Genomic DNA, 25,149 nt, shown 5'->3' with positions numbered 1-25,149 from the left:
ACAAGGAGAGATTCAACCTGAAAATGAGGAGAAATGTTCTGACAGTGAGAACAATCAACTCATGGAACAGAAGTTGTCTTCAGAAGTTGTAAGAGCTTCATCACTGGAAGCTTTCAAGAAGAGACTGGACTGCCATCTGTCAGAAATGATGTAAGGTCTCCTGCTTGGGCGGAGGGTTGGACTAGATGTCCTACAAGGTCCTTTCCAACTCTGTTAATCTGTATGTAAGTTACTCTTCTGGTTTTTGAACAGTAGCTAATACATTTCATGAGCCATCACTCCTAGATATATGAATGATTAGTAAGGACACAGAATATCTGTGTGTAAATGCCCGAAGTTTCCCAACAAATATTTCCAAGTAAACTGTAGGCCTCAGACAAAATCTCATAGTCAAGGGAGCAGAAGAATCAAAAGAAGGCATGGCAATTAATGGAATCCAATGACCTTAAAAAGTAAGTGATGCAACCATTAAATGGGTTATAACAACTAAACCTCTATTTAATAAGTAGTGATAGAGGCCAATCTGTGTAAAGTGCAATGTGTCTCTCAGCCTCACTTAATCTCAAAAAGATTTATTTCTTCAGGTAAATGAAATGTGCAATTCAAAATAGATAATTTTCAATACTTCCCAGAAGAAGAGATTTCAGTTGACATATATCTGGGGCTTACTGTCTCAGTATCACCTGTTTCAAATTGTGAGATTAAAAAAAATCTCTAGAAATGTATGAATGTGAGAAAGACAGATTATTATTACACATAAGCAAATCAAGTGAATCCGCTTGAATGCTGGGAATGTTTTTGGCAGATATGTTAAAGGTTGGTGGCCAAATGTATATGAGGGAAGTAAAATTATGTGTAAGAATAAATGCAATGCTTAACAAATGATTCGACTTAAAGTGGGGAGTAAATTAAGGAAGCATGTTGTCCATTTAGTTCAGTGTTTTTCAACCTTGGCAACTTGAAGATGTCTGGACTTCAATTCCCAGAATTCCCCAGCCAGCATTCGCTGGCTGGGGAATTCTGGGAGTTGAAGTCCAGACATCTTCAAGTTGCCAAGGTTGAGAAACACTGATTTAGTTGTTTATTGTGTTTACAGACAAATGTAAAAGTAAAATACATGAAAACATTAGAAATATATTGTTTGAGGACATGAACATACGTATACTTTTGCATGTAGACTAAAACCATGTTCTTGCCTAAGAAATCAGAGGATTTGCTACAAATGGTATTTTGTCTCTTACCATGCAACAAGAAAGTTCTATCTGAAAATCAATACACCAAAGACCAAGGTAGTTGTGTTTAACAAAGGAACAGAATGAATAATTGAAAATATATGTGAATAATGAGACGCTAGAGCAGTGAGGCGAACCTTTTCACCACCCAGTACCCAAATCAGAATGTGCATACATGCACATACAAGCCGGAGTGCCGGAAACACAAAGACCAGCTTGCTGGTGCACATATACTCATCGGCCAGCTGGTTTTTGTACATGCTGAGCACTGAAAACCCCAAGACCAGCTGGCTGGAGCACATATGCCTGTCATTTGGCCATTTTTCAGGCTGGTTTCCGGGCTGTTTTCCGGGGCGTTTTCAGGCCATTTTTCAGCCGTTTTCAGTGTTTCAATTTCTTCCCACTTGGAACTGGCTGAAGTGGGCCAAAAACAGCCTGGAAAAGGCTTGGAAACGGCTGGAAATGGCCCAATAAAGGCCAGAAAATTGCCCCAAAGACCTGAAAACGCCCCTAAAAATGGGCAGGAAAATGGCCTGAAAAACAGCCTGGAAAATGGCCCCAAAAAGGCCGGAAAACAGCCCGCCCCCCCAAAGGCCAGAAAATGGCCTGGAAAATGGCCTGGAAAACTACCGAAAAATGGCCCTTATCCTTAGGATGGGATTAAACTGTGCAATATCACTGTCCTGCTAGTCAAGAGTTAGCAATGGGATGAAAATAAGAGTTGTACAAACTGGAGGATTTTCAGTACTGATTTTTCTGCGGTTTTAAATATTCTTTAACTGAGCCAGAAATAAATCAGTTTAGTAATTGAAGGTAATCAGCAGTGAGGGATCACTAAGGCCCAGAGCTGCTTTTAAAGCCATGCAAAGTTGTTGTGTGAAAATGCCCAATGTTGATGAAAACGAGATTGAGAGATGATTCTTTTGTTCTTTTAGAATACATATTCCTTTTGCATAATCATTTCATGACAAATAATTGCAGGCATTTATTTGCTGGTGGCAGTGGGGCGGGGTGGAGGGGGAGAAATACAAGCTCCCTTAATTGAAAACCATTTAGTATTTTCTTATTACGTTTCTTGCCTTTTCCGCCTCCCCCTTCCAGTCTTTTTTATTCATCTTTCAACTAACTGACAGGATGTGTTGTTAATAATTAGCATTTATATTGAACTTCATCTCTGAACCACATCATAAACATTAGCCAATTTAATCCAAAGAGTATTGTGTAGGTTGTTGTCGGGAGAGAGGACGGAGGTTAGCCAAAATGTCTGACAGTTCTGAAATTGGAATTGATGGCTGAGAACTCCAACCACCCAAAAGTCGTTTACTTTTAGATTTCTTGCTCATCCTATCTCTTAATTGTGTATAAATATTGGTGGCTTCCTACTCTACACTTCTGGAATCAGGCCCTAAATAGAAGAATGGGAAATGCTGAAAGATCCAAGGTGAAGATATATGGCTGCAGTCACCAAAGGAACAGCGCTGACGTCTCCAGGAGTTTCATTATTCAGGCGACGATCTGCAGGTTGAACTCACTAATCCCTCAATCAGCATTTACACATTAGGTCTATTGTGCAGTTTGATACATTGCCCAGAGAGAGGGCTTGATGCTGTCAGTGGGAGAAGTGGAAAAAAACAAAAGCAACAGCAAGCACGATGAGAAGAGGGAGGGAGCCATCTCTCTCCATCATATCAATCTCAGCAAGTTTGTGGACAAAGGGGCGAAGCCTCCTCCTGTCTTATTATGCTAAGCAATACAGTTTGCCTTTCTTTTTGAATTCGTTCTTGCATTTACATCAGGGACCTCCAACCTTTTGTGGCTTAATGAAATGTGCTGGAAGCAAGTTGCAGGTGCTCTTGAAAATTGGCTGCTGGGAGAAGGAAAAACGACGGTTAGAAACCCTTCCTTTTCCAGAAGATAAATGGAGGCGGCTGATTCTTGCCAGTGCATCCTAACTCCTTAAACTGAGCTGTTGCATTTTCCATTTTTATTTATTTTTAGTGCCCTAGGGGTTGAAGTTAACTTGCATACTGGTGCTTTGTTCTGAGCATAACAGCCTCAGTGTTTTCCCTTGGAAAAAAATAGATGGATGCTTTAAAATGCGTCACTTTTTGCTTCTGCAGCACAGCTCGACTTTCCTAAACCGAGGCATTATAAAAACACCAGTTGAATAACTGTGCTCCGCTATGAAACTATGTGGCCGGGCTTGATAAATCGACACTTACAGCTTGAAAATTAATGAGTAGTTACGATCGCCTCTCCTCTCCCCTTCCTTCCTCAGGCTTGCCTCTACTCTCCTATCCCCCTTCTCTCCCTCAGGCTGGCCCCATTGATCCTCTCCTATTGCAAGCGCGGCTTGCACGCATGTGCATGGCTTGAAAACATGCCTAAATAGGATGACATAGAGCCGGGGCCCATCCGCAATTTCCATTACCGGTTCGGGTGAACCGGTCCAAAACAGCTGAATATCACCTCTGAATATGATCCTTTATAATAGTCCTTAAAGATTGACAAAACTAAGAAGTAGTGAGAAACATAGGTTCAATTAGCACTTAAATCCAGCCTTCCCCAGGCTCTTATAATTTACACTCTGCTATTTTTAAATCCCAAATTGGCCAGAATCTAGAGTTCATATTTAAAACTTGAAACTGTTAATGAAGTACATTTAGAATATTCAGCTGATAGCTGCAATGGAGTACAAGGGAAGAAGCTTCATTTTGTTTGAAAATTGGCTACATGTCCCCCCCCCCCCCCCGGCTAAATGTTCTTATAAAACCCAGTTAGAAAACTAAGTCTTCCTTCATTTGATTTGATTTGAATTAATCTGTTGGGAATAATCAGCAATTGAACAGTAGATTTATTGTATTAATTAATAAGGGCATGCAGAATTTATAATTCAAAGAAGAGGAGGTGCAGGGCTCACATGAAGAATCTATCTGCAACTCTGAAGCATTATGTCTTTCCATAATGACCTCCATCCTCCACCATGAAGCTGATCTCCATTGCTGCAGTAGAATTCTGGGGAAAGATATTTACCGGTAGTTTAAGAAGTTGCAAACATTTTTGCATGCACAGCCATACAAATTCTGAACATGGTTTGCCCTTCAATCCAAAGTGATGCATGACTCTATTAAGCATTGCCTATGATAAATATTAGTAAAGGCTAAGAATAACAGTTTGGCTTTTCAACCAATTTTTCAGAGCTAAAGGAAATCTTTCCATAAACACTGCAGAAGGGAAGATCTGTAGGCTGAAAAGTTTTAATGAAGAAGATTGAGCAAAGAGAAAATAGAAGAACTCGCAAGTTTCATTCCAAAATGTCTAACTGTGCAGGAGTACTGTGTTTCTCCAAAAATACAATCTACCTGGAAAGTAAGTCCTAGCTGGGTTTTTTACACATGTGCCCAATATAAGCCCTGCCCCCCCCAAATAAGCCCTAATTAAGGCACTGTCCACTCCAAGGTGAGTAAAAATTAAGCTTGGGTGAGGAGGGGGGGTCGTGGAGCTGCCCTACTACTTACCTATGTCCAGGTGCCGCCAGACCTCGCACATCTCAGCCCATTTCTGTTGTGGTCCACAAGTGGCCAGTGGAGTTGTCAGCAGATTAGGAGAGTGGGGAGGTTGGGGGGGGGACATGGGCCAGTCCTGGAGTCTGGGGAAGGCTCTAATGTGGGCTCTGTTGGGCAGAGAGGGGGCCAGGGCCATATGCCAGTTATCAGCTGCCTTCAAAGTTAGACATCAGTGAGGCAGATGAACAGCTGGAGCCTGTTCCCAGTGTGTTACTCACAACTCCCACAATTCCCAGCATCTTGGAAAAGATCAAAGATTAAATGTTTTTATGCTTCTGTGGGGTTAGGGTTAGGGTTAGATAGGAGAGGCCTCTGTGGGGCCAGCCTGAAGGAGAGAAGGGAATAAGATAGGAGAGGCCTCTGTGGGGCAAGCCTGATGGAGAAAAGGGGATAGGAGAAGATCAATGGGCCCAGCCTGAGGGAGAGAAGGGGGATAGGAGAGGAGAGGCCTCTGTGGAAGAGGCGTGTGCATGCGTGCAGTCACATTTTTGAACCGATAGGGAAAGTAAGTGAATACCACCCCTGATCATACTGGCAGATCTTGTTTCAAGCTCCCTGGGAATTACTGTAAATGTAACATCAGATTAAACTGAAGTAGTAGAGCCCCTTTTAATGTGCACATCAACACGAGACAAATGGGATTCAGCACTGCTCTTCAGTACTTGACTGGAAAGGTTGAAAGATACATTTTGCCAAAGCTTTATTACTTTCAACCTGTGTATTTTTAACTGGAAGACAACTGCTGTGACACAAAAAAATCACACCTATTTTTTCCCCCTGGCATCTCAGAAAGCTATAAAATATGATCAGATGATAACCATTTGCTCCCTAGCTAGCAGAGTTAAGTAATGGATGTTTTGCATTTGTGGGATTGAAATGAGCTCATTTTTATGCAGCCTCCCTCCAGCCACGCGCAGAACACTTCAAATTAGGCATTAAAAATGTGCTTTAAATGTTGCACCTACAACCCAAGCAGTGCAGGCTGCTAGGAGGGGGAAGAAGGGAGGGGGGAGATATCAAGTGATCAATGGCTTTTCCAAACATACTATGTGGTCACTGAGCTAAAAAAGAATAAATCTCAGGGGGAGGAGGGATTAGCATAGACATATTTCAGTGACCAGAAAGCATTTTAACTAATAAACAGCAGTTCTGTCAGAATCAATACTTGAGGTGGAATTTCAATTTCCATATTTATCAAAAAAAAAAAAAAAAGCAGAGTCCCCAAATGCAGATACAGTGGTACCTCAATACTCATCATTAACTGGTTCCAGGAGATGCAATAAGTACTAAAAACAATGAGTACCAAACACAATTTTCCCATAAGGAATAATGTTGTGAGTCACAAGGCTACCAATATTGACAGGTTCTAGCTTGTGCATTGAGTACCAAACAAACAACGAATACCAGGACAAAATTTTCACATCAAAATGCATTGAGTGCCAAATTTGATGGGTTTCAAAGCAGTTGAGTACAAAGGTATCACTGTATTTGGAAAGTTATTTTTTCTGGACAGAAAGGGAAACAGCTCACTACTCTGAGCCGTGTGGAATAGAGCTGCATAGAAATGTTAATAAAAATAAATAAAAATATTTCCGTAATCCAAAGTGTCAGGAAAAAAATCTCATTTCACTCTGCAGGATGTTTAGAAAAAAAGAAGAATTCAAGATGTAATTATCCTGAGCCTAAATTCACATCAGAGATGCAATCCAATACAGTACAAAGTGTGGCAATTGACTTAAAATGAACTATTCTACAATAAATCAATTATAATTTGATTTTATTTATTTTTTTGCCTGGGTGACAAAATGCATGTAAACTCTTTCTTGGGAAATTGGTGACAGTAAATTCTGAGGAAACCTAACATATTTTAAACTGAGTTTGAATAGGATTGCAGGTGGTAGGGTATGTAGGTGGAGTAACAGCAGGAGCATGTAAGCGTTGCCATGCAACACATATTTTTGTTCCAAGGAAAAAAAAGTTATTGTGTCAAGAAGAGTAAACTCAGTGCGTTAGGAGGGAAGAAAAATGGAGAACTAAAGACAGTTCTGTTAAAAGCAGAGCCCATGAATACAATGAAATGAAGAGCCAGCAAGTAGATTGACTCATCTTCATAACTCCTCTATGGACAAGGAGAGGACTTGAGATTTCCCACAAGTGCTCTGTACAGTTGCTTCTCTCAATGATTTAGAGACTCCCAGTGGGTTTAGAATTCTGGGAGATGAGGGATAGTCCTCTTCACACAAGCTTTCCTTTTTTAAGGACATTAGATTTGTATACTTTCTTTTCAAACCACTTTAATAAATTCTTTGCTAGCTGTTTTTCAGTTATTAGGGATCTTTAAAGCACTGGCTGAGTTTCCTTCAATCCTCCAACTTGATAATATAGACAGAATGTATGTTTATGTTTATGTACCTATATGTATATGTTTATGTATTTATTTTGCTTGATATATTCTGTTTTTAATTGTATAATTGATTTTATGATTGTTTGCCATCCATTCTCACTTGTTTGACATGGGCCCCTGTACAAATTGTATAAATAAAGAAGTATACTTTGAATATTTTTCCTTCACTTGTTTTCTAACGAACCTGTCCTCTTTTCTTTATTTCATTGTTTTTTTAAAATCTGTATTTGTTTGGTTATCTGATTTCCAAATATAAATAAAGGTACAAGTCTGTGTTTTGTAGAATATTCTTTATTGGATCCATCAAGGGCAGCTTCTGTCCATCAAAACTTTGAGTATAACTGAACTGACATTTTAAACCAGGGGTAGTCAACCTTTTTATACCTACCGCCCACTTTTGTATCTCTGTTAGTAGTAAAATTTTCTAACCGCCCACCGGTTCCACAGTAATAGTGATTTATAAAGTAGGGAAATCAATTAAATTAAAAAAAGGAAAATGCTTCAGTATCAGACAAAACCCCTACTGCCCACCATGAAAGCTGGAACGCCCACAAGTGGGCAGTAGGGACCAGGTTGACTACCACTGTTTTAAACAGTCAGGAAAAATAAGCCCAAGAATTTGTTGAGAACCTGGGATGGTGATAAATGATACTTTTTTTTAGTAAGGTCTTAATAAACTTAAGGAATATTTTATAAGAATTTGTAAAGCCCCAAAAGAACAAACATTTGTTTATTTGTTTTAAAAGCTTTCTATGATATATCTATCCCGCGAAAGAATAAGATTGCAATAAATCTAAATAATGCTTTAGGTTTATTATTAACCTTCCTATACTACCAGCTCTTACAATACTAGACAACACAGTATCAACAGTATAGACCTTCAAGTTTCTAGATTCTATCATATTTCAAGATTTAAAATGGACACCTAACACCAAAAACATCATCAAAAAAGCACAACAAAGAATATTCTTTCTGCGCCAACTTAGAAAGCTCAAACTGCCCAAGGAGCTGCTGATTCAGTTTTACAGAGGAAGTATTGAGTCTGTCATCTACACCTCCATAACTGTCTGGTTTGGCTCTGCAACCAAACAAGACAGACACAGATTTCAATGGATAATTAGAACTGCAGAAAAAACAATTGCTATCAACCTGCCTTCCATTGAGGACCTGTATACTGCAAGAGTCAAAAAGAGCGCTGTGGAACTTCCGGTGGCACCATAAGGCTCTGACGATGTCCCTCTGGGACGCTCAAACTCCGAGATTGCGTTAAACTGCTAGGACAGTGTAAATCAGTTGTCTAGCAGTTTGAAAACTCTTTCCTCGGGGGAAGAGGAAGAGAAGAGCTGCCAAGCGAGGGTAGAAGTCCCTTAAACCCCCAGGGGCAATTTCTGGGGCTTGGAAGGTGTGAGCCCCCCTGTAGCTCGACACACTCCACTCTCGGGATGCATCTGCTATTGCAGTTCAAAGAGCCACGACCATCCCTGCAATCAATGTTTTGATCTACATTTGAATAAGAAGCAGGCAGAGCAAATACTGGAGCATTTTACAATTGCAAGTACTAAACTTTAACTCCGTTTCATGAAAGTTCCTTCTGTTAAAATTAACGAGATAGAAGCGAAAATGGTGCCCAAATATTAAAGGGTGTGGTTAAACTGAAACTTAACAAGCAATTATCTCTTAAGTGTTTCCTAACGTTGTTAAAAGAACTAAGAGTTTAAGATCATACAAAACAGCATTGACTTACTAACAAGCTACAAGACTTAACAATTGGGGATTAGGTGGATTTTTTTGGACTTAACAAATCGGCCGTAGATAAGTGTGACTGAATAGCTGAAATGTCTTCAAAGCAAGTCAAATTAACTGCTTCAAAGAACGCTGGCAGCTCTCCAGCCCGGACAAACAAATTGCAGTCATTATTACCTCCTCCCCCTGCAGAGGTTTTAGCTCTTGAAGCTCTTCAAGGCACCTTAAAGGAACAGGCTTCTGTGTTAGAAGCAAAAATAGAAGAGAAGATCACAACTACTTTAAAGAGGTCTCTGATGAAATATCTGAAATCAAGGATTTAATCCAAACCCGCAATCAACAAATAAGAGAAGACATAGTGGATGCCTTTAAGGGTTTGGCTAGCTATGTAACCTCATTGGAGGATAGGGTGGAAGAAATTAACCAGTCCAATGTGAACTTAGAGAGAAAGTTGAAGATGTTCAAAGTAAGACTGAAAAGTCAAGACAGAAATTACAATGATACAATATAGAGCGATGGAATTTGCTTTGAGAATAAGAGGCCTGAAAGAAAATAACCAAGAAAATTTGAAAGAGATTCTTGCAGAAGCTTTTGATCAATTAATTGGTCAACCCAGGGCTGAGTATGATTGGCAAATTGACAAAATTTACTGAGTTAATTCATGGACTGCCAGACAGAGACAATTACCAAGAGATATTGTAATCTACTTTGCTACCAGGAATACAAGGAACCTGATACTACAAGTGTCCTATAAAACCAAATTGCAAGTCAGGAGGTGTTAGTATTGAAGGAAATTCCACCTAAAATGTTGATATCTAGGAAAGATTATGCATTTTTAGTGGATGAACTCAGAAACCGCCAGATACAATACAGATGGGAAGTTCCAGCCGGATTAGTGGTGAACTACTCAGGACAAAGATATCGTCTAAATTCAGTTTGGAAGGCCAGAGATTTTTACAGCAATGTATTAAAGGCTGGTTACCCTCCATCCAGGATTTAGAGAAAGGGAAGAAGCTGGAGAGGCCAGACAGTAAGATATTCAAGGATAAATGGATGCTGCTCAAGCCTTGAATCTTCTTGTGGAGACAGAAGGAATTATGGAGCAAAGACAAACTCGAGGGGCTACTAAACGTAAGGAACAAGAATTAAAGATGCAACAAGCCCAGACAACAATCCAAGAAACTACAAACATAAACACAGAAGCTGTGGGGGGAGCTAGACCGAAGATGAAATTACAGGATTTCCAGGTAGATCTTAAAAAGCTTCAGGGAGCTGAAGATGACAATTAAATTTTTAACCTGGAATGTTAATGGCTTAAACTCACCACAAAAAATGAAAAAAAAATATTCCATTATTTGAAACAATTTAAAAATGATGTAATTTGCTTGCAAGAAACACATATTAGAACAAATGACCAGAAATATTTGATGAGTGCAAGATTGGGACAACATTTTGTAGCATCTGCTTTGGAGAAGAAAAATTGTATAGTTATATACTTATGAAAGCACTTAAAGGCTGAATTAATTGAAGCAGACCCTCAAGGAAGATATATTGCAATTGAATTATTAATAGAAGGAAAGAAGACACTCTTAATGGGAGTATACGCCCCCAATCAACAACAAGAAAAAATTTATAAATTGCTCCATACCAAGTTAATACAATGGGATTATAGAGCGTGTATATTATTGGGTGACTGGAACAGAGTATTGGATACCAGGAAAGACAAGAAGGGACTACTGCAAAATATTCAAACACGAGCAAAATTACCTAAGTCTTTCTTTGATATGATGGATGATATTGAACTAAGAGACATCTGGCGAGAAAGGAATGCTAAAGAACAGGACTTTACATTTTTTTCGGATAGGCACTAATCCTTTTCTAGGATTGATTTTATATTAATCACAAATGATTTTCTTTCTAGGGTGAAGAAGACGAAGATATGCCCAAGAGCTTCAACAGATCATAACCCAGTTTGGAAGGAACTGGAATATGGGAAGGGACCTAGAAGGTCTTGGAGGTTAAATGAAAATTTATTTAGATATGAGAAAAATGTCAATGAATGTAAAAAACTGTTGAAAGAATATTTTGCTTTTAATATGAATAAGGGAACATCTATGGAAATGGTTTGGGATGCAAGTAAAGCGTATATGAGAGGAGTTTTAATAAACTTAAATAACCTATATAGACGTAGACAGGGGGGGAAAGGAAGGGAATTAGAAGAGGAGATAAAGAAGAAAGAGCAGGGGCTAATATCTAAGCCAGGTGATAAGAAGACAAAAGAGGCAATTACTTTACTATGAACACAATTTAACATGTTAATCTCAGACCAAGTAGCTACTAATTTATTATATGCTAAACATAATACTTTTTGCAATGCAAATAAACCAGGTAGATGGTTAGCATATATGACGAGGAAAAAATAAAAATCTCGTACTAAAGAGAAAATAAAATACAAAGGTAAAGAAGCTTACCAACAGGATATGATTAAAAAGGCTTTTTTAGAATTTTATACAAGACTGTACACTGGTGATAAAATACAAGATTTAGACATAGATAGATACCTGGAGAAAGAGAAAATTCCCATAGTTACAGATGAGCAAAGGGAGAGATTGAACCAACCAATAACTTCAGAGGAAATCCTCCTGGTAATTAAACATTAAAAGTTGTGAAGGTCCCTGGTACAGATTGACTGACAGCGGTTTATTATAAAAATTTACAATTAGAAATGGTAGAACCTCTTAGGGAACTATTTAACAGAATTCAACTGGAAGGAAGGGTACCACCATCTTGGAGAACAGCCTTTATCTCCTTGATTCCGAAAGACGATCAAGATCTCAGCCAGCCAAAAAAGTATAGGCCCATATCATTACTTAATACAATTATAACATTTTTACTAAAATATTAGCAAATAGGTTGATGTTAGTTATACAACAAATGATTCACAATGATCAATCTGGTTTCATACATGGGAGACAAATGAAAAGTAATCTAAGACAAATTGTTAATATATTGGAGTATTTGGGAAAGAATAACCAAGTCCCCGCAGCGCTTATATTCTTAGACGCGGAGAGAACATTTGATCGAGTGAATTGGCAATTTTTAATGAAAATAATACATAAGATGCAGTTTGGAGAGTACTTTACACAATCTATCAAGGCAATATGCCAGAAACAAACAGCACAAATTATAGTTAATGGTAGTCTAACAGAATCCTTTAAAATCAAAAAAAGAACAAGACGGGTGTCCTCTATCTCCATTATTGTTTATCTTAACCTTGGAGTTATTGTTGAATAAAATACGTGGGTCAGATGATCTACAGGGAATTAAGATTAGGCATTACGAATACAGAGTATGAGCATTTGCAGACGACTTGGTTGTAACTTTAACCCAACCGGGGAAATCAGCTATAGGTTTAATGAACATAATCAATCAATATGGTCAAATATCTGGGTTCAAAATAAATCTAGGGAAAACAAAGATGATAGTTAAAAATATGATTACAAATCAAAGAGAAGAACTAGAAAGAATAACAGTATGCGAGATAGTAAAAAAGGTTAAATATTTAGGAGTTTATATCACAACCTCAAATGGGAAATTATATAAGCATAATTATGAACCATTATGGCATAAAATACAGATAGAGATGCACAAATGGGAAAAATTACAACTGTCTTTGCTAGGAAGGATAGCAGTAGTAAAAATGAATGTTTTGCCTAAGTTTCTATTTCTTTTTCAAATGATACCAATACTTAAAAAAGATGCAAATTTGGAAGAATGGCAGAAGGGTATTAATAAATTTGTTTAGGCAGGGAAGAAACCAAGAATAAAACTTAAAATAATGCAAGATGTACGTGAGAGAGGAGGTTTGAAAATGCCCAACCTAAAATTATACTATGAAGCAGTAGTTTTATCAACAATTAGTGATTGGATCAACTCAACAGAGGATGGAATATTGAATATTGAGGGGTATGATTTGGTATATGGTTGGCATGCTTATTTAATATATGATAAGAAGTGGATAAGATTTTCAAAAGTCATATCTTAAGGAATGCTATATTACGTGTCTGGAAAAAATACCAATATAAATTAAATGATAAGATACCCATGTGGGCAGTAACCAGACACGTGATAGAGAATATAAGTATAGAACAAAAACAGGATGTAATCACATACAGAGAGCTCCTCACCACAGAAAGAAGTGTACTACAGTTAAAGCCTTTGAATGTATTAAAAGAGGAAAGGGTAATTCAAACCTGGTTTCAGTATGGACAGCTACAGGCCAGATGGAAAAAAAGAACAGAAAATTGGTATTATGCAAAATGAGGATAATTTAGTAAAACAAATTAGGGACCAGAGTCAAATGCATATAAAAAGGTTATATAATATATTGATAGAAATAGATTCTGAAACAGAGCTAGTTAAAGATTGTATGATAAAATAGGCACAAAATTTTGAGGAACCAATAATAATGGAAACATGGGAAAAGATATGGGTAAGAAATGTAAACTTTACGCAAGCCCAAAACTTGAGAGAGAATTTTTATAAGATGTTTTATAGATGGCACTTAGATCCTAAAAAATTAGCTTGTATGTATCCGAACTTACAGTCTAAATGTTGGAGATGTGATTGTGCTGATGCTACGTATTATCATATATGGTAGACTTGTAAAAAAGTCAAAGCATTTTGGATAAAAATATGGTGGATTACTCAAAATATTCTTAAAAAGAGGAGCCGAGGTGGCGCAGTGGGTAGAGTGCAGTACTGCAGGCCACTTCAGCTGACTGCTACCTGCAGTTCGGCGGTTCAAATCTCACTGGCTCAAGGTTGACTCAGCCTTCCATCCTTCCGAGGTGGGTGAAATGAGGACCCAGACTGTGGGGGCGATATGCTGACTCTGTAAACCGCTTAGAGAGGGCTGAAAGCCCTATGAAGCGGTATATAAGTCTAACTGCTATTGCTATAAAGTTTACTCCTCAGTTATTCTTGTTAGGTATAATTACACTGTAATGTTATAGAGACTAACTTGATTCTGAATTTAACAAAAAGCAGCAAGATTGTTGGTGGCGCAGTACTGGAAGAAGGAAGAATTGCCTACTATTCAAGAATGGACGTTAAAAGTAACAAACTTAGCAGAGATGGCTAAAATATCAGCATACCTCAAGGACCATTCAGATGAGAAGTACAAGTTGGAATGGAGAAGATGGACTGATTATATTCAAAATAAATATGGGACTAAGAAATTTCAGTTAGCTTATGAATGAAGGTTCAAGGAATGTTACAATTTATTTAAAGTTTGTTTTACAAAAGGGGAGTTAAAGTACAAGCGAAGGTATGATGCTAAAGTTAGTTTATTTTAGTGTATGATTGTTAAATGTTTATACCCTTTATTTGCTCTGGGAGGTTGGGGTCGGAGGGGATGTGGGATTGAGGGGGAGGGAGGGAAGGGGAAAGGTTTACAATTGTAAAACTTATTAAAACTTGTTAATAAAAAAAAAGAGGGCTGTGAAAATATCTACAGACCCCTCACATCCTGAACATAAATTGTTTCAGCTTCTATCCTCAAAACTACGCTATAGGGCATTGCACACAAGAACAACTACTAGAAACAAGGACAGTTTTTCCTGAATGCCATCACTCTGCTAAACAACTAATTCCAACAATACTGTCAAATTATTTACTAAGAATGTATTACTATTATTCTTCTCATCCTTCCTATTACCTATCTCCTCCCACTTATGACTATAACCATGTTGCTTGTATCTTTATGATTTATATTGTTTTATTTGTTTTCTAGCATGATTTGATTGCTTATTAGTAACCTATGACTATCGCTAAGTGTTATATCTTATGATTCTTGAATGTATTTTTTTTCTTTTATGTATACTGAGGGCATATGCACCAAAGACAAATTTCTTGTGTGTCCAATCACACTTGGCCAATAAAGAATTATATTAAAATATTATCTATTATCTCTGGTAACCCTTTATAGGACTTTTGCTGATCAGGACTGAACAACAAGGCTTTATGGATTTGTTTAGAGGTAAGAGATGGGCATGGGAAGAAGAGATCATTTATTGTATTTTAAGAGAATGTTATGAGTTCCTAATGATTTATGATAAAGGGGAAGCCAATTCTTTTCTACTATATTCCTATTTTCTCTTTCTATTCTATTTACTATTTACTATTTTCTCTTTTTCTGTTTTTTCTCTTTTTATTCTTTTATTTTAGTTTGCATTAGTTTGTAATAATTTTAATAACATTCTTATATATAAAAAGAATAAACTTATGTTTTTCATTTTTATCAGAATTGTGGGCAAAAAATCAAATCCAGAAAGCACACACAGATAACCGATTCCGCTGGATTCCCTAACTTCTTTATATACATAATAACAGCTGAATAAATGTACAATACCAATAGTATATTCTTTCAACTTGGTAGAAGTTACAAACAGAACATAAGCAGGAGAGAATAGTTTCATTCAGAACAGACAGAGAAATTTCAGTGTTGATTCTCAGCACAGACTCAGATCTGTTTAAGCTCCCAATGGTTGACTTAGTTGCTATGCCTATTCATTGGCTGACCTTGTTACCATGTCTCTCCCAGTCATGAATATTCTAACAATTTTTAATTCAGGCAGTAGCTTAATGGCAAAACATAACTAACACATGCTCTTTGTGGGCTCACAGGATCCGTCCCCAACTACCTGTTATGAATGAAATGCACCCAAAGGATTTGAGATGGAAAAATAAGATAAACTATATTGTCTTTGTGACTGTTGTGAATTAAATTGCACTGTGGCATCTGCAATTGCATATATAAAGTATACCTGGTCACCAAGAGTACCTGCACATTGTAGTCAAAAAAGTCAAGATGGCAACCCAATGCTGTGATTGAACATGAGTGTAGCTTTGATCATATCATCCTGGCCACTTTCATGCCTTTTTTGAAAATCCTCCAGCTATTCCACCTGTTCTTAAATTTATCAAAGCAGCACTTATATAAGAATAGCTTGTGGGTCACTTCGTATCTGACTTTCAGTATAAACCAAATTTGGCCTTCCACTTTGAGGAGATATGCAATCACACTTTAGAAATATAAACAGTTGTGAAATGTGAAAAAAATTACTTACCGTAATTACTTAATCTGTCTGTGTTCAGATAGACATAATATGGTCCATTTAACCTAATGCTTGTGAAAAGCTGGTTTTAGACGTACTTTTTCTATTGAACTCCAAACTCAGGCAGTTCTCAATCTACATTGTCACTATTACTTCACAATAGCTCATAAACAAAAATGGAAAACTTTCATTTAAAAAAACCCACAGAGAAAATCCTCCATTGGCTTCATTTTCCTAATTGTCTAAATGCAGCCATCTTCGGTGCTCTCCTTTTGCAAGCAGATAATAAAACTCTTCAGCAGAGATTTTATCCTGTCTCCTACTGAGACTTAAACAGAAGAAAGAAAGAACTCAATCTTATTTATTTTCCAGTATTTTGACAGAAAACGCTTACTACAATTTTATCCTTTTCTCTTCATGATTATACCGAGGAAAAAAATAACCCTCCAAATTGATCTCTCTTTCTTAAACTCCATTTTAAATGAGAGCAGCGTGTACTTCACAACTGGGTTTTTAAACGCTCTGCCTTCCTTGACAGCTATGTTAATGATGCCATTTTAAATAGCTCACTAATTTTGTTTACAAAGACAGTTTCCAGGTTTAACATCTTCCAATATTATCGTTCAGATCTGCTCAATTACTCTGCTTAAGTATGTCCCTTTTTGCCTGCAAAGGCTGCTCGGCCCACACGTTTTCCCTTTACAAGTGAGGAGGGAGCTGGGAAACATTTCTACTTTTTATTTTCAAGTAATAAGCTCAGGAGGAAATGTGATGAAAAACTGCCATAGTAGTTTTAGTGTAGAGTTAATGGCAAAATTACAAAAAAGGTGCAACCAAGAATACAATATATGAAAGAGGGAAGATGGGATAATAAGGCTGAAATAATTATTTTCCTATTGAAACCAAATGATGGTTTAAATACTTTTTTCTAGTAATATCAAGATAATTGTATTGAGTAGATTTGTATGTCTAGTTGAGGGGTTAGCAACCTTAAAAACTCAAAGAGCCACAAAGGTCCTAACCGGAAGCCCCCCTTTCAATTCTGGAGCCGACTGGAAGTCCGGTTCCCCCACCATAGAGTCTCTTCCTAGCATGGCATCCTTTTTCCTCTACCTGTCCTAACCGAAAGCCCTATCAATTGTGGAGCCGACTGGTGACAGGGAGCTGCAGCAGAGGGACTGAAAGAGCCACATGCGGCTCCAGAGCTGCAGGTTGCTGACCCCTGCTCTAGTTAATGCTCCAATAAGATCCATGCCGTAGAAAATAGTTTAAGAGTTTGACTCTCTCGTTCATGAATCAGTTGTGTATCTGTTTAGATAAACTGACTTTCTATCTGAAGTCCCTGCAATCTAGTTTTCCATGATCTAGAGCCGAGGTGGCGCAGTGGGTAGAGTGCAGCACTGCAGGCTACTTCAGCTGACTGCAGTTCTGCAGTTCGGCTGTTCAAATCTCACCAGCTCAGGGTTGACTCAGCCTTCCATCCTTCCGAGGTGGGTAAAATGAGGACCCGGATTGTTGTTGGGGGCAATATGCTGACTCTGTAAACCGCTTAGAGAGGGCTGAAAGCTCTATGAAGCGGTATATAAGTCTAACTGCTATTGCTATTGCTATTGCTATTATCTAAATGTTTACTCAAAGTCGAAGTCTGCAGTCAATGACAGCCAGCATGACTGTTCCCTGAAGTGGGGATAATGGGGAAAATAGTCTTTTACCTCTGGAGGACATTAGGTTGGAAATGATAGAAAGTCCAAGGTAGATATTACAGAAACTCTGGAATATAGGAAATAGTTTTGTATCCAATCTACAGTAGAACCTCTGATCACGAACGCTTCTCACCATGACCAAATCATGTTCCCACCAAAAAATTCACAAAATTTTGGAATCCGGTCATGAACACATACTCGGCTGACAATCAAACACGGTCGATTTCCCCTTCCACACCATTTTTTGGGTAAGTGCCAAATAACAATCTTGTGTGGCTGCTGCATTAATTTTGGTTAGGTTCAGGTCACAACCAAAACGGGTTGCGACCAAAGTTATGGAACCAATTATGGTCATGACCAGAGGTTCTACTGTATTTATTTTAATATTGCTTATTCTTCTCCAATCTGCTATTCTTGAAACGTGTAAGACTATACATTTGGGGATTTTCATCTGGCTGGGACTTCTTGGAAGTTTATTATTCAAACAGTTTTGGAGGTAACACAAGTTGGGGAAACCTGATCTATACAGAAATTGTATCATATAACCTCCTTGGCCCATCCATGAAGTAAGACCATTTATCAGTTGTTGGGACTTGGAGCCTCTATCGCATTGCCACGCTACTGCTGAGGAAGGTTAGATCAAGGTGATCTGACAGAAAAAATGGTATTTCTGTGGGAAAATGGAAGAAAATCTTCCAGGCTGATAATTCAATTTCACTTGGAGGAAGAGTTTCTCTAAGTAAACAATTTAATAGTCAGTAATTAGCCTGCTGAGAAACCATTTCTCCATCTGTTGACATAGATCCATGCCTCGGAAATCCTTTCTAAATCCAACTGTTCACAAGTCTGGTCTAATTTTCATCTCACTGGTTATCTGGCTAGATGTTTTGTCAGCCCAACCACTCTGTAGAAACATATGATGGAGATGCTGATAGCTTGAAGATAGAATACAGAATATAGAATAATAGAGTCCAACTCCCTGATCAAGCAGGAGACCCTATATCATTTCAGACCAATGGTTATCAGTCTCTTTTTGAAAGCCTTCAGTGATAGAGCACCCACAACTTCTGAAGGCAAGTTATTCCATTGATTAATTAGGAAATTTCTCCTTAGTACTAGGTTGCTTCTCTCCTTGGTCAGTTTTCAACCATTGTTTCTTGTCTTGCCTATTGGTGCTTTGGGAAATAGTTTGACTCCTCTCATCTTTGTAGGAGACCCTCAAATATTGGAACAGTGCTATCATGTCTCCCCTAGTCCTTCTTTTCATTAGACTAGACATATCCAATTCCTGTAATCGTTCTTCATACATTTTAGCCTCCAACAGCCTAATCCTTTTTGTTTCTCTTCTCTGCATTCTTTCCAGAGTGTACCAAGGCTTGGGAGGAGCGAATAACCAACATTTTACCATCAAGAGAAGATTCTGCATTTCTTCTGTTTCTGAAAAAGAATAACATCAACCAGTGTGTCTCCCTCTGGTTTAATTTTGTGCTTCTCTCTCCAAAGCCGGGCTGCTATATATGAAAATGTCCTCCATGATCATCATAAAATAAAATGAAGGACTGCCATTGATCACCACTCTTATGCATAGTCAGAGGGCATAGAAACAGAAGTTGCAATTTACCAGGTCTCTTGAGCTTTAACAAATGAGAAGGATCCTAATAAGAAATTCACTGACACAGTCGATCAGATATCCTCCAAAAATATGCTGGTCACAATTCTAGAAATGTAGTTAAACCTTTGTGGATGGGATACAGGTAATCCTTCAGTTTGCAGAACTTTCTGTCTCCCATCATCAGTGGTGGGTTTCAAAAATTGTTCAAACCTACTCTGTAGGTGTGGCCTCCTTTGTGGGAGTGGCTTGCCGCCCATGTGACTGGATGGGAGTGGCTTGCCGGCCATGTGACCGGATATGAAGATGCCGACGACACTTGTCAGAACCACCTTAAATTACCTCACACACAGCACTGGCATGCATAAGAATATGATGTAAACTTGTTTTTTAAAAGGCATCTTTGGTTTGCGTTAAAACAACTTCAACACACGCAATGTTCTGATTGCACCACAAACGCAGTAGTCATCCTTACCTTTCACAGAGGCACTGAGTTTTATAAATATGAGCATGATAGTGTAGAATAATCATATCTATCAGATCCACATCATATCCAGTGGTGGGTTTCAAAAAGTTTGGAACCTCTTCTGTAGGTGTGGCTTGCTTTCTGGGTCCACTGGTGGAACCTCTTCTAACCGGTTCGGTAGATTTGACGAACCGGTTCTACCGAATAGGTGCGAACTGGTAGGAACCCACCTCTGCCCATCATGTATGCTCATCCACCAGATGTAGCAGATTGGCATATTCCAGGTACCTTTCATCAAACAACGCCATCTTGTTTGACCTAGGAGCCACACCTTTTCTGTTGCATCCATCAGGTTCAAATGCTGTAATATCTGGGAACCAGAATTGGGGAAATATTAATATTAATAGGTTTCAAAATAGCTTATATCCTTGGGCTGTCAGACTCTTAAACACAACCACAATCACTTCATGCACACACAAAAATGTATGACTAGTTTTTGCTTTGGCCTTTTTCTTTTCCCCTAAATTACTTGCATTGGGAGTAATTCTTCCTGCAGACTGGGCGGGCTCCTGTGTTCTTGGATGGATAAAACCTTCCTTCTTTTTATTGTCCATCCAATCACGACAGGTGCTAGGAGTACCAGTGTATGACTCAGTGGGCCCCATCCGTCAGAAAAGGGAGGTGGACACAGCCTTCTCTAACTTTCCTTGTAAGGAACTGATTGAATATGAGAAATCAGACACATGGAGCTCAGAGAGAATTGTATGTACCTATGGGAGCCAAGGTGGCGCAGTGGTTAAATGCAGCACTGCAGGCTACTGCTAGATCAGCAGGTCAGCGGTTCAAATCTCACCGGCTCAGGGTTGACTCAGCCTTCCATCCTTCCGAGGTGGGTAAAATGAGGACCCAGATTGTTGGGGGCAATATGCTGACTCTCTGTAAACCGCTTAGAGAGGCCTGAAAGGCCTATGAAGCGGTATATAAGTCTACTGCTATTGCTATTGCTACTTGGGCTGAGGATGGGTCATGGGGTTACCGCACCCCAATTTACATGATAAACAGAATCATGCGATTGCAGGCAGTGTTGGACCTGGCTGGGGAAAGAATTGATAAATCCTTGAATATTCTCTCCACTGCCACGGACAAACTTCGTACTGGAGTGTACCAAAATCAATTAGCTCTTGATTACGTCCTCGCAAGAGAAGGAGGGGTCTGTGGGAAGTTCAACTTGTCAAATTGTTGCCTTCAGATTGATGAGACTGGAAATGTCATTAAGCAGCTCACTACGGAAATGAGACAACTCACTCATTTCCCAGGGCAGGAATGGAAAGGATTGGATCTCACCTCATCTTTTAGCTCTTGGTTCCCAAAATTGCCTGGATTGCAGGCCATCATTGCTTTCATTGGCCTGATTGCAGCAGGATGTGTGATCATCCCCTGCATCATGCCACTCTTTGTCCGTGCTATCAGCAACTCTCTATCCCTCTTGGTGGAGAAACAGGCCACTGCCAAGGTCTTGACTCTTATGGGACACACAGGAGAAGAGAGTGAATATGTTGGGCTTATGGTCGATAGGGAGCCTGATGTCTATGAAACTACACAGTAATCTTAGGATTGGGTGAAGTTTCAATAGGGGGGAATGATGCAGCACGGGGTACACAAGTGAACCCCCCCAATACTTAATCAGGTTTATATCCTTAATATAGTTTATATCCTTGGGCTGTCATACTCTTAAACACAACCACAATCACTTCATGCACACGAAGAATTGTATGACTAGTTTTTGCTTTGGCTTTTTTCTTTTCCCCTAAATTACTTGCATTGGGATTATTCCTTATACTATTTGTGTTGTTTGTATTTGTTGTCATGAATTACACCAGTCAGGCTAAAACTAATTTCATTGCATTTATTTTGTACAGTGACAATAAAGACTATACCAACAATCACATAATCAGCACAAAACATCATACCGCCCAAGACTTTGCATTTATCAATCCAAATCAAAATTATGTCATAATCATAACTAATAATTTATTTTGGTAAAAAAAAAAACATTCACGATTACGACTCCTTGGGGGGGGGGGAACTATATGAGAACAACAAATTAAGTAACATTTTACTGCCCTTTCATAACACCCCAAATCTGCTGCTTCGCTCTAAACGTGTGTTAGTGTTACTACATGTGTTATTCAGCATAAAGCAAAGACAAATTATTGTTTAACTAATCTTAGGCTCACTATGTAGGACAATTCTGCACTTCAGAACTAACAATTGTTAGAGAGAAAGTGAGCCTCCCAAGCAGAACATCAGTGTCTTCATTTAGTAAGACTCAAAATGCTTGAAATAGATTCCCTGTTGATATACTCTCTCACACAATCATTATAGAGCAGATCTGGTATCTCCTAAGGGTGTACTAGTTTTTTTTCAGAGGTCTGAGTTTGAGTGCTGATAGCTATGCTCTCTTGTGAAACTCATCCACCTGCTCTTTATGTCATGAGTAATTTAGTCAATGAACAACGAAAGGCAGCAAGCCATATTTAATAAACCTTAGTGTCCCAATTAATTCCTTCCAGGCAGCTAAGACAACCTTCCTATCTAATTTTCAATTTTCTTTTGACCTTACCTCTACACGTGACTTTTCCATTTTCAACTGGTTGGCCTCTTTTTAGCTGGGTCCCCCCCCCCCCCATTCTAGATATTTTCTCCTTCATTCTCCATTCATGCTCCAAAATGCATTTTATTACATGCAACTTATAATCAATGGACTATAGATGCTTTGGTAATAATGATCAATCCACATCCCTGCCCATACAATGTGCAGTAGAACACATTCAAATGGTTACACAAACTTTAAGAAGTATTGTATGGGGAATCACCATATTTCTTAGGTCAGCTCTGAAAATAAATACACACTTGATTCATGTTACAGCCCTCTGTGACTGCGCCACAGTCAAGCAACTTAAAATGCCAGCCTCCAGTCCTTGAATAACAAGACAGCATTGATGCCTAAACTACATTGCTTTGACCCCGACTTCTATTCTGCCTGAGGAATAAGGCCCACAAGAGGTGCTATAATGCAGGAGAAATTATGAAGATGATTGTTGGATTGTTGTGGCCTGCCAGCGGCCAGCAAAGTTAGCAGCAGAGTCGGACAGTGAGGAGGTTAGGGAGGAACATAGGCAGGGGTGGGTTTCAACAGGTCCACGGCGGTCCCCGCAGACCGGTTGGTCAGTGAACCCGGAAGTAAGTAACTTCCGGGAATGCCGAAGGGCCCACCCGCCCGCCCGTGCTCCTTACCGGTCTTTGAAGGCTTCTGCGCTTTCACGCAAGGGCATGGCACATACAGCGCCTGCGCGATTCTCCGTGAGCAGCTGGAGCATTGCACAGGTGCTAAGATGCATGCGTGAACTGCGCACGTGCACGAGGATGCCGCCGGCCCCATTCCAACCGTACCGGTTGGAACGGGATGAGCAACCCACCACTGAACATAGGCCAGTCCTGAAGGCAGGGGAAGGTTCAAATGAGGGCTCTGCGTCAGAGGAAGAGATGGGGCTAAGGCCATCCAGCAGTTCTCAGCTGCCCTCGGAGCTAGACAGCAGTGAGGCAGAGGAACAGCTGGAGCCTGTTCCCAGTGTGCACATGCACAGAGCTGCCAGAAGAAAAGAACAGCTAAGAAATCAGGATCAACTTGGGAGTAAAGCCACAGGTGGACGATGAATGGCCCTTCCCATAGGAAATAAAAGAGGAGCGAAAGGGGAGCGGGCTTTTGCAGGAAACAATTTGTTTGTTAGTTTGTTCATTCATTTCAGGAGTGTGAAGATCTGTCCATGAATCTCAGAGACTCTGTGCCAAGTCTTTCCTTGCACAGCACTGGGTTTGGAAAATATTTACATGGCAGCTTTCCAAGCTAGCTAAGGCCTGTGGTAAAGGTGAATTTATGACCCCAGGCCTTAGCTGAATATGAATGAGAAGAATTCTCAGTTGTTTAATAAAAGGGGTTTTGTTAGGACCAGGAATCTGCTTCGTGCTTTTTGGGGAAGCCTAGGTCAGACATGGATTTCCCTGGTTTTTGTTACCCATTCAATCCCACTAAGTGCCCCATGTTGGCAGGACAAATAATCACCAAACATTTCCTTAGTGCAGTGTTTCTCAACTTTTAAGTTTGGCAACTTTAAGTTCCCAGAATTCTCTAGCCAGCTATGGATCTGAAAGTTGCGAAATACCGCTTTAACATATATGGCATTCTCCATATATGTGGACCAGTGGTGGGTTTCAAAAATTGTTTGAACCTACTCTGTGGGTGTGGCCTCCTTTGTGGGAGTGGCTTGCCGCCCATGTGACCGGATAGGAGTGGCTTGCTGCCCATGTGACCGGATATGAAGATGCCGACGACACTTGTCAGAACCACCTTAAATTACCTCACACACAGCACTGGCATGCATAAGAATATGATGTAAACTTGTTTTTTAAAAGGCATCTTTGGTTTGCGTTAAAACAACTTCAACACACACAATGTTCTGATTGCACCACAAACGCAGTAGTCATCCTTACCTTTCATAGAGGCACTGAGTTTTATAAATATGAGCATGATAGTGTAATCATATCCAAGGACCAGTGGTGGGTTTCAAAATTTTTTGGAACCCCTTCTGTAGGTGTGGCCTGCTTTCTGGGTCCACTGGTGGAACCTCTTCTAACCGGTTCGGTAGATTTGACGAACCGGTTCTACCGAATAGGTGCGAACTGGTAGGAATCCACCTCTGATGTGGACTATTTCCCTAGCCAGCATGGCTTTGCAGAGAATTCTGGAAGTTGAAGTCTAAACATCAAGCACTTTCTGAGATTTCCTTCTACAGTCACCAGGAATGGATCTAGTTGCCATTCGGGACTTTGGCCAGTGGTGGGATTCAAAATGTTTTACTACTGGTACTGTGGGTGTTACTTTGTGGGCATTGCTTTGTGGGCATGGCTGGGGAAAGATACTGCAAAATCCCCATCCCACTAACCTGCTTTCCAGTTCTGTTCTCATCTTCAGGGCAACAAAAGATGATCAGCTGAGAGGCAGTGGGAGCAGAGAACCAGCCTATTTGCTGGTTCTCTGAACTACTCAAACTTTCTGGTACTGCTTCTCCAGAACCCGTCAGAACTGGCTGAATACCACCTCTGCTCTTTACAGCCCAAATGTAGTAGCTTTATTTGTCATTTTATATGCCATTTTATAGCCAAGCTCTGGTTTCCCTTATTGCAGGCTTTTGCTAATAAGCTATAAATTGTGTACCACCCTCATGATTTCACAGGTTTTCTAAGTTGA

Source organism: Thamnophis elegans, chromosome 7 (genome assembly GCF_009769535.1).
Source record: "Thamnophis elegans isolate rThaEle1 chromosome 7, rThaEle1.pri, whole genome shotgun sequence".
NCBI classification, from domain to species: Eukaryota; Metazoa; Chordata; class Lepidosauria; order Squamata; family Colubridae; genus Thamnophis; species Thamnophis elegans.
Note: the sequence above shows the minus strand (reverse complement) of the source record.